Raw genomic sequence first — 9,571 nt, 5'->3', positions numbered from 1 at the left:
TTGAGGTATGGTATCCATCCTTGAACCCTCTTCCATTCATCCAGTCATTTCCAAAAGATTTCAAAAAGGGTTTTCAAGCTCTACTTTCTTCTATCTTTGGTTTTAAGCATGGGTCTTCTTGTACAAGTGTTTTAATGATTCAATTGTGTTTCTTCTAGTATAAATTGATCATTTTAATTTCCAAACCCTAATGAACTCATGTTTATGCATATTTCAAACTTTTAGCTTAAGAAATGGGTTAGATGAGCATGTTTGTGTAGGGTATGAACCTTGGTTTTCTTGTGTTGTTATTATGATTTAGCTACTACCCTGAGGGCCTTATTATGATGAAATATTGAGAAACTGGTTATAGGTTGTAATGTCTTGGTTATATGATGAGTTGCTTATATTGCATGATTCACATTATAAATTGTTATTTGAGTGTTATGGTCCACCTTCTTGGTGGCGGTGTTTATTTGATAAAATTGATATTATTTAGTATGCATTGTGATTGTGGATATGAAGGTCTGATTTGTGAAATGAAGTGATATTGAAGATGGGTCTTGTATTGTGTTTTGTGAAGCTTGAATTGTATGTTTGGTTTAGATTATGCCTAATTGAAGGATATGAGTATGTAAAGCATGTAAAGTGTGTGAATTGATGAATGTAGGTCTAAAACACGTATAAAAGTTTATGTGAATGAGATGACGTTTATGTGCAAGATGTGCTCACATGTATACACACACAATTTCATGAATTTATGAAGTTATGTTGAGTAAAAAGGGGAGTTTTGGGGTGAAAACTCTTCGTGAGTTGAGATGAATTGTTTAGTAGCAACTTCAGTACCTCCCAAGAGCTTTCTAAGATAGGTCGGAGGATGAATACCCTTTGTGAGTTGAGATGTAGTGTTCACTAGTTATCCTTAACCTATAGTTTATAATGTTAAGAATCCGTGGGGATTTATGCCTAGAACTAAGAGGATATGAAGAAGGGTTGGTTACATTTCGTGAGTTGAGATATTCTATTCCAATGTACCTCTTGAGATGAGTACTCCTCGTTAGTAGAGAATGAGTTACTTAGTAGCAATCTCCTTATCCCTTAACTATGTGCCTGCATAGGTGTAGCTATTGGGAAAGCCATGTAAAAGCTAATAAGTATGACCTTACTCTAGGCAAGTGAGGATCCCCCATTCGATAGGGGTTAATATCGGAATTTCATGTCTAGATCTCATGGTCTATGTCGGTTAAACTAACTCACACAATAGAATTGAATGAACTAAGTCTTCTAAAAGAACGTACTACTTAGAATAGGTGGTGGTATGGGACGGTATCTATCCATTGCACTAAATCGGGCCTTCCGAAAGGGAAGTCTTGGTGACAAACCTTCTAAATGAGTGTGCCACTTAGGGTAGGTGATGGTATGCGACGCCATCTACTCATTGCACTAAGTAGGCATTCTGAAAGGGAAGTCTTTGGTGTGAAAAGCGCCGCCGAAGCAGCATAAGCAGGCTTCTATTGCTACGTAACAATAAAGCAGGATAGCATTTTGCGCCCACATGTTTGAATTTGAGGGTAAAGAGCTCGCTTGTTATACGGGATCCGACGCATCCAACAGAGCGAAACAGTGTTCTTTGTTGGGTGTTCTTCTAATGTCTTGTAATTTGAGTGGTGACTTACTTTCTCGAGTGGAGTAAGCTTTTGGTGGGTAGTCTTAAGGATCCCCTCAGTGTGAATTGAAGGAGGTGTTTAGACGTTTCCTTCATGTCATACCTTGGAGAATCTTACGATAACCTTGGTTAGGAAACTTCTACGGAAATGAGCTCACTTTCTCATTGGCAATACCTTGGAAGTTCACTATCTTTGGAGTCTTTTTAGTTCACTGTAGTGGTTTAAATAATTCACTGTAATTTTGGTTCAGTTCTTGTTAAGTTCCTCAATCCAAGGTAATCCATTAGGAGAACTAAGTGGGAGTGGTAATATGGGATGCTTTCCTCACATTGCACTTAGTGTGACCAATAAGATCTATTGTAGAAGGGTATTTACATGAAGTCTGTATGAATCAATGTTTGGCACGTGTTTAACCAAGAGTGTGGACTTGATTTCCATACGCGATATGCCTATGGTTGGTCGTCTTAAGGATCACTTTGGTGTGCCTGCCTTGAAGGGGTGTATGGGCGTTCCCTTCTGTCTTAGCTTAAGGAGTTTTAGGATGACTTGGTTAAGGAAACTTCAAAGGAAAAAGGGTTCACATGACTTGGACTATGCCATTCACTGTAATGTGTTCATTGTAATAATTCTTGATGTTATTGTAATGTGTTCTTTGATTCAAAAATTATGAGATTCTTTTATTATGTGTAAAATGATGATACTTATACTATTTCAGCTCTTAATTCGTGAATGTTATAATTATTTTTCATGAAATCTTATTTTTACTAAAATGTCCTTTTTTCTTGTTTTTTCATATGCTATACTTAGTACATTGTTTTGTACTAACCCCATACTTTTCTGTACTCTATAAGTATAAGTTGGAAGCTTTTGAAGACTAGAAGGTGAAGCTTGGGATAGTTTGTCCTCATATATTCGAGGGCATAGTCCTTTTATTAGTTTATTATTTAAAGACTTATTATGTATTTCTTTTTAATGTTAAGGGCCGTGTCCCTAAGATATTATGTCGTGTCTTTAAGTTGGCTTGTGACGATGAGATTCTCTAAATATTTATGAAAGTCTAGTTTTTATTAAATGTCTTGAAAAGTTTTAATTCCAATACTTTTCATGTCTTATGTAATGAACGATAGTTAAAGGGCTTGTACAAGATCCCAAAGGGTCAAGTACGCCTTGCCACGAACCGAGGGTTCTCCATAACTTCTTGGGGTTACTTTTGGATTGTGACTTACTTGGTATCAGAGCATAAGGTTATAGGAAATAGTTTAGTGTCTAAAAAGTCTCACAAGCCACATCTAATAGTATCTTGGTCATTGGTGTGATCGTGACACATCCATGGACAAAAGGCTATAGGATGATAGAAGTTTCACTTTCTTCTCTATTCTAATGTCGTGCCTTAGAGTTTAGTCATATAAGGTGTCTTTTCTCAACCTCTTATCTTTGTGTTTATAGGACAAGAATATGAGGAGATCAACCGCTATAAAGGAGGAGGGAGGTGTAGCTAATGAGAGGATCCCTTCCCATATTGGCCAAGTTCCTATTGTTGTGGCCCTATAGGAAGAAAATGAAGAGGTTTCTCTTCAAGAACCTCAAGTGCCTCCGGAACCTCAAGAACCTCAAGTGCCCAAGTGCCTCCTATGTCTCAAGCTCCTTTTGTTTAAGGAGATATGACTAATGCGGAGTTGAGGGCTGCGCTAATGAACTTGACCCAACTCATGACATCTCAAGCTCATGTCGTCAATAATCACTTTGTTGCTCAAGCTAATCAAGGAGTTGGACCTCAACCTAATGCTAGTACTCCCGCTTCTAGAATTCGGGATTTCATGAGGATGAACCCTCCCACTTTTCATGGAACTAAGGTGGATGAAGATCCACAAGGCTTCATAGATGAAGTTTTCAACGTTGTAGATGCTATAGGTGTGACCCCTAGGGAGAAATCAGAGTCAGCCGCTTACCATCTCAAAGATGTGGCTCAAGTGTGGTTTGAGCAATGGAGGGTTGAGAGACCCTTAGATAGAGGTCCGGTTGATAGGGAGGAATTCAAAGAGGCTTTCCTAGATAGGTTCTTTCCCCTAGAGTGGGGGGAGAAGACAATGGTTGAATTCATGAACTTTTATCAAGGGGGAATGAGTGTGCAAGAGTACTCTCTCAAATTCACCCAACTCTCTAAGTATACCCCAACCATGGTAGCTAATCTTAGGGCTAGGATGAACAAATTTTTGATGGGAGTGTCTAACTTAGTGGAGAAAGAGTGTCGTACGGTAATGCTTCTTAATGATATGGATATTTCTAGGCTCATGGTCTATGCACAACAAATTGAGGGGTCCAAAATTAGGGAGATAAGGCAAGATGGGTAAGACGCCTAGGTCGGATGATTTTAGTCACCAAAAACCTAAGAAGAGGTTCTATCACCAATATTCTTTTATGGGAAACAAGGATAAGGCTCCAAACAAAAATTCTCAAGGTGGTGGTCATTCTTTTGATAGAACTAGGTGCCCTACTTGTGGGAAACAACATTTGGGTAGGTGTCTTGCCAAAACGGATGGTTATTTTGCATGTGGTAATGAGTTACACAAGATGAGGGACTTCCCTAACATCAAAGAAAGAGGGAAAGAGGTCAATCAAGCTTCCATAGATCCTAATGCTCCAAAGAAGAACCCTCCCTATGAGATAGGATCTAAGAAGGATAACCAATCCGGAGTTGATAGTCCCGGTAAGTCTTAACCCTTTATGATTGTTGTTTATATGTTATGTTATGATTTTATATGGTTTTATACTTCATATGATCATGCCTTCTTGATAAATTGCTCAAAGAATGAAAATTTGAAAATATTAAGCATGTCGGCAGTGTATATTGATGCTCACTGTAAAGTTTCTCAATTTTGAAAAAAATATTCCTTGACTTAATTGAAGTTTCAAAGTGTGTAAAAGTTATATATATGAACATGTTTAATGTTGGAGAAGGTAGTTCCTCCATAAAAGAAGGATAAGATCAAATTTTAAACTTGAGAAGTTTTGCTAAAGTGCTAGTGTTGCAAAGTGTTAAATTGTGCTCCTAATTAGTCGATGCTTTGATCTTAAATGTTTTATCCTTTATTGTAATGTGTTATGTGTTTCTAAGGAGTCCTTTATGGACTTAAAGTTTTGTGTAATTCGAGGACGAATGCTATTCTAAGTGGAAGAGAATGTAACGTTCTAAAATGAAATAAGTTGAACTAGAGCCTCATGAGTGTTTCTTGATTTAATTTAAAGTTAAAATGAGTTACATTAGTGTTATTAGTCAGTGTGTGAAGTTTGGTTAAGTTTGGAGGTCAAACGTCTGAGAACGTCCATGACGTTCACAAAGTGTGCCTTAGAAATTATGCTTGTGTCTTGATGTGTTTGAGTGAGTTTTACATGTTCGTTTTGCTCGAAATTGATGTGGTATGTTCCTAAGACCTAGACAACTAAGTTTAGGGGTTTAAAGTCCGGATACGACCTCACTTAGAACCCAAGAGGGGCCCTAGAAGAGGACCCCACTTCTTGGCAAGAAGCTGCCAAAACAGTGACCAAACGACGACCCAGGGATGGTCTGTTGGTCAACCAACGAACCGTCGACCATGGGCGTCGATTGGAAATGCAAGGCTATCCAAGCCTGCACATGGAGGAGTTGCAGTCCCAATCGACCGACTCCATTAACGGGGCGTCGATTGGGAGAAGGTCCGTTGGTGATAGGGGCGTAGGTGGTCACTATACATGCTTTAATTTACTGCTTTGTCATGGGGTGTTTGGTAAATTCACCCCAATGATTTATGACCCTAGGAAGGTATTTTAGGGTTTTTAAGTTATATTAGATTAGTTTTAAGTCCCAGACCTAGACTAGACCCCTCACTTCAAATATTTAAACTCCATCTCTAAAGAAAACTCTCTCAAAGTTAGCATTGGAACTAAGACTCAAGGAGGTCAAGAAGAACTGGTTTGGACGTGTTTCTTCACCAAAAATTAGTGAGTTGTCTTGCATTTGAGGTATGGTATCCATCCTTGAACCCTCTTCCATTCATGCTGTCATTTCCAAAAGATTTTAAAAAGGGTTTTCAAGCTCTACTTTCTTCTATCTTTGATTTTAAGCATGAGTTTTCTTGTAAAAGTGTTTTAATGATTCAAATGTGTTTCTTCTAGTATGAATTGATGATTTTAATGTTAAAATCGTAATGAACTCATGTTTATGCAATTTCAAACTTTTAGCTTAAGAAATGGGTTAAATTTGTGTTGTTATTATGATTTAGCTACTGCCCTGAGGGCCTTATTATGATGAATTATTTAGAAATTGGTTATAGGTGCTGATGGCTTGGTTATATGGTGAGTTGCTTACATTGTATGATTCTTATTATAAATTTTCGTTTGAGTGGTATGGTCCACCTTATTGGTGGCGGTGTTTATTTTATGAACTTGATATTTTTAGTATGCATTGTGAGTGTGGCTTTGAAGGCGTAATTTGTGAAATGAAGTGCTATTGAAGATGGGTCTTGTATTATGTTTTGTGAAGCTTAAATTGTATGTTTGGTTTAGATTATGCCTAAATGAAGGATATGATTATGTAAAGCATGTAACGTGTGTGAATTGTTGAATGTAGGTCTAAAGCATGTATAGAAGTTAATGTAAATGAGATGACGTTTATGTGCAAGATGTGCTCACATGTACACACAAACTTTAATGAATGTATGAATTTAAGTTGAGTAAAAAGGGGAGTTTTTGGGTGAACACTCTTTGTGAGTTGAGATGAAGTGTTTAGTAGCAACCTCACTACCTCCCAAGAGCTTTCTAAGATAGGTCGGAGGATGAAAACCCTTCATGAGATGAGATGTGGTGTTCACTAGTTATCCTTAACCTATAGTTTATAATGTTAAGAATTCGTGGGGAGTTATGCCTAACACTGAAGAAGGGGTGGTTACACTTTGTGAGTTGAGTTGTTGTATTCCAATGTACCTCTTTTGATGAGTACTCCTCGTTAGTAGAGAATGAGTTACTTAGTAGTAATCTCCTTATCCCTTAACTATGTGCCAAGATGGGTGTAGCTATTGTGAAAGCCATGTAAAAGCTAAAAATATGACCTTACTCTAGGCAAGTGAGGATCCCTCATTCGATAGGGGTTAATATCAGGATTCCATGTCTAGCTCTCATGGTCTATGTCGGTTAATCTAACTCCCACAAAATAGTTGAATGAACTAAGTCTTCTAAAAGAACGTACTACTTAGGGTAGGTGGTGGTATGGGACGCTATCTATCCATTGCACTAAGTAGGACCTTCCGAAAGGGAAGTCTTGGTGACAAACCTTCTAAAAGAGTGTTCTACTTAGGTTAGGTGGTGGATTGGGACGCCATCTACTCGTTTCACTAAGTAGTCATTCTGAAAGGGAAGTCTTTGGTGTGTTGTTGGGTGTTCTTCTAATGTCTTGTGATTTTAGTGGTGACTTATTTTCCTGAGTGGAGTAAGCTTTTGGTGGGTAGTCTTAAGGATCCCCTCGGTGTGAATTGAAGGAGGTGTTTAGACGTTTCCTTTATGTCATACCTTAGAGACTCATAGGATAACCTGGTTAGGAAACTTCTACGGAAATGAGCTCACTTCCTCATTGGCAATACATTGGAAGTTCACTATTTTTGGAGTCTTTTTAGTTCACTGTAGTGACTTACATAATTTACTGTTATTTTGGTTTAGTTCTTGTAAAGTGCCTCAATCCAAGGGAATCCATTAAGAGCACTAAGTGGGAGTGGTAGTATAGGATGCTACTCTCACATTGCACTTAGTGTGACCTATAATTACTATTGGAGAAGGGTATTTACATGAAATCCATATGAATGAATGTTTGGCACGTGTTTAACCAAGAGTATGGACTTGATTTTCCTACGCAGTAAGCCTATGGTTGGTCGTATTAAGGATCGCTTTGGTGTGCCTTGAAGGGGGTTGTATGGGCGGTCCCTTCTTTTCTTACCTCAGGGAGTCTTAGGATGACTTGGTTAGGGAAATTTTAAAGGAGAAAGGGTTCACATGACTTGGACTACGCCATTCACTGTAATAATTCTTGATGTTACTATAATGTGTTCTTTGATTAAATATTATGAGATTCTTTTATTATGTGTAAAATAATGATGCTTATGCTATTTCAACTCTTAATTCATGAATGTTATAATTATTTGGCATGAAATCTTATTTTTACTAAAATGTCCCTTTTTGTATGTTTTTGCATATGCCATACTTAGTACATTGTTTTGTACTAACCCCATACTTTTATATACTCAATAAGTATAGGTTGGAAGCTTTTGAAGACTAGAAGGTGAAGCTTGGGAAAGTTTCTCTCAAGGAAAAGTATGTTATCATATATTCGAGGGCGTAGTACTTTTCTTAATTTCTTATGTAAATACTGTAACAACCCTAAAAATGGATATGCTAAGTAATGTTTAATGTGTCTAGAATGCCAACGATTAGACCGGGTTCACAGAGATTGATGCGCGTAGAACCAGACGTCGGAACCCTTTCTACATCAAAGACAATTAACTTGGGGAGTTATTTGAGCTAAGAAAGGTTGGGTCCAACCATGTAGGACTCTCAAATACGAAGATTTACTCGAAGGAGTCTTTACCGGACTTAAAAAGAGGAAATCTTAGGTTTGGAGGGTTAGCGGTAAAATGGTATTTTTACATGCTAAAGGTAGTATCATAATTATCCTAAATATATAATTAATTTTTTAATTAATAAGGTGGAGGGGCATTTTGGGGAGAGAGGGCCGAAATTGGGCTCTTTAAGTGAAGTCTTGCTCCACCCGGGTTCGAACCTAGGTGGAAGCAATGAATTAAATAGTTTTAATTTAAGTTGGTAAATTATGTAATTAATTTATATTTATTAGTAATTATATTATTTAAAATAAAATCAAAACAGATTTTTAATAATTAAATAAAACCTTATTTGACTAAGTGCTAAACTAGACTCCTAAGCCTAAGAAAACTCTTCTCTCCCACGCTCATCTCTCTCACGTCTCTATCACTATCACTAACGTTTTTCTCTGCCAAATAACGTACAAAAACAGTAGGTAAACCCAAGTTCTTCACACTTGAAGAACTCACAACGAAAATTATAAACAAACAACTAATCGAACATGTTAGGCAAAGAGAAAGTTTTCCGTCAAGATGGTGTTGAAGCTATTGGATTTGGACGTGTGTTTGGAGGGTTTCTTTGGAAAGCAAGTCGAGGTTTGAACGTCAAAAGGCTATGGGTTCTCTTCTCTCTTGGTTCCTTTTCCAAGAGACCCCTTAAGGTTCAGAATATTCATTCCGAAAACTAGGATTGTTCCCCGTTGCATATCCCTGTCACTAGCTCCCGTTGAATCATAGGTTGGTTATGTTTGCTGGTAGAAAACTAGGGAAGAAACGTGTTTTAGTGATGATTATGTGTTTATACGTATGTTTGGAATTATGTGACTTATGTAGATGTTTGACTTATGTTGATGTTTCTGAAAATATAACACGTGTGTATGTGTGTGTTGCCATGGCTATTGTTCATGGTTTAGGACTTGAAGTGGCATGATAGTTCTTTATATTTCATGTACACATGTTGATGTAAATGTGACATTCATATGAGTTGAAATGTGGCTGATTTGAGGGATAATGTCTTGGCTAAATGAATCCATGAAAATGCACCTAAAACGTTTTAAATGCACTACGAAATTCCCCTAAGAACTAAGGTGTAACTTGGTGAAAGGATGCAGAAAAATTAAAAGAAAATTTCCATCTTCTAGTGATGAATTTCGGTCAGCAAAGAGGGTTTAAAACGTTGAAAAAATTTAATTAAAACAAGTGAGGTCATGGAGGACTGAACCCGTGGCTTCACCATATTAAAAACCCTGAAACTAAAGAAGTAAAAATAAATGTGGTGAAGGGGATTCGAACCATGGTATTGGC

The sequence above is a fragment of the Solanum pennellii genome, chromosome 12 (genome assembly GCF_001406875.1).
Source record: "Solanum pennellii chromosome 12, SPENNV200".
Classification (NCBI taxonomy): Eukaryota; Viridiplantae; Streptophyta; class Magnoliopsida; order Solanales; family Solanaceae; genus Solanum; species Solanum pennellii.
The sequence above is the reverse complement of the archived record's forward strand: the minus strand, read 5'-3'. Positions refer to the sequence as shown.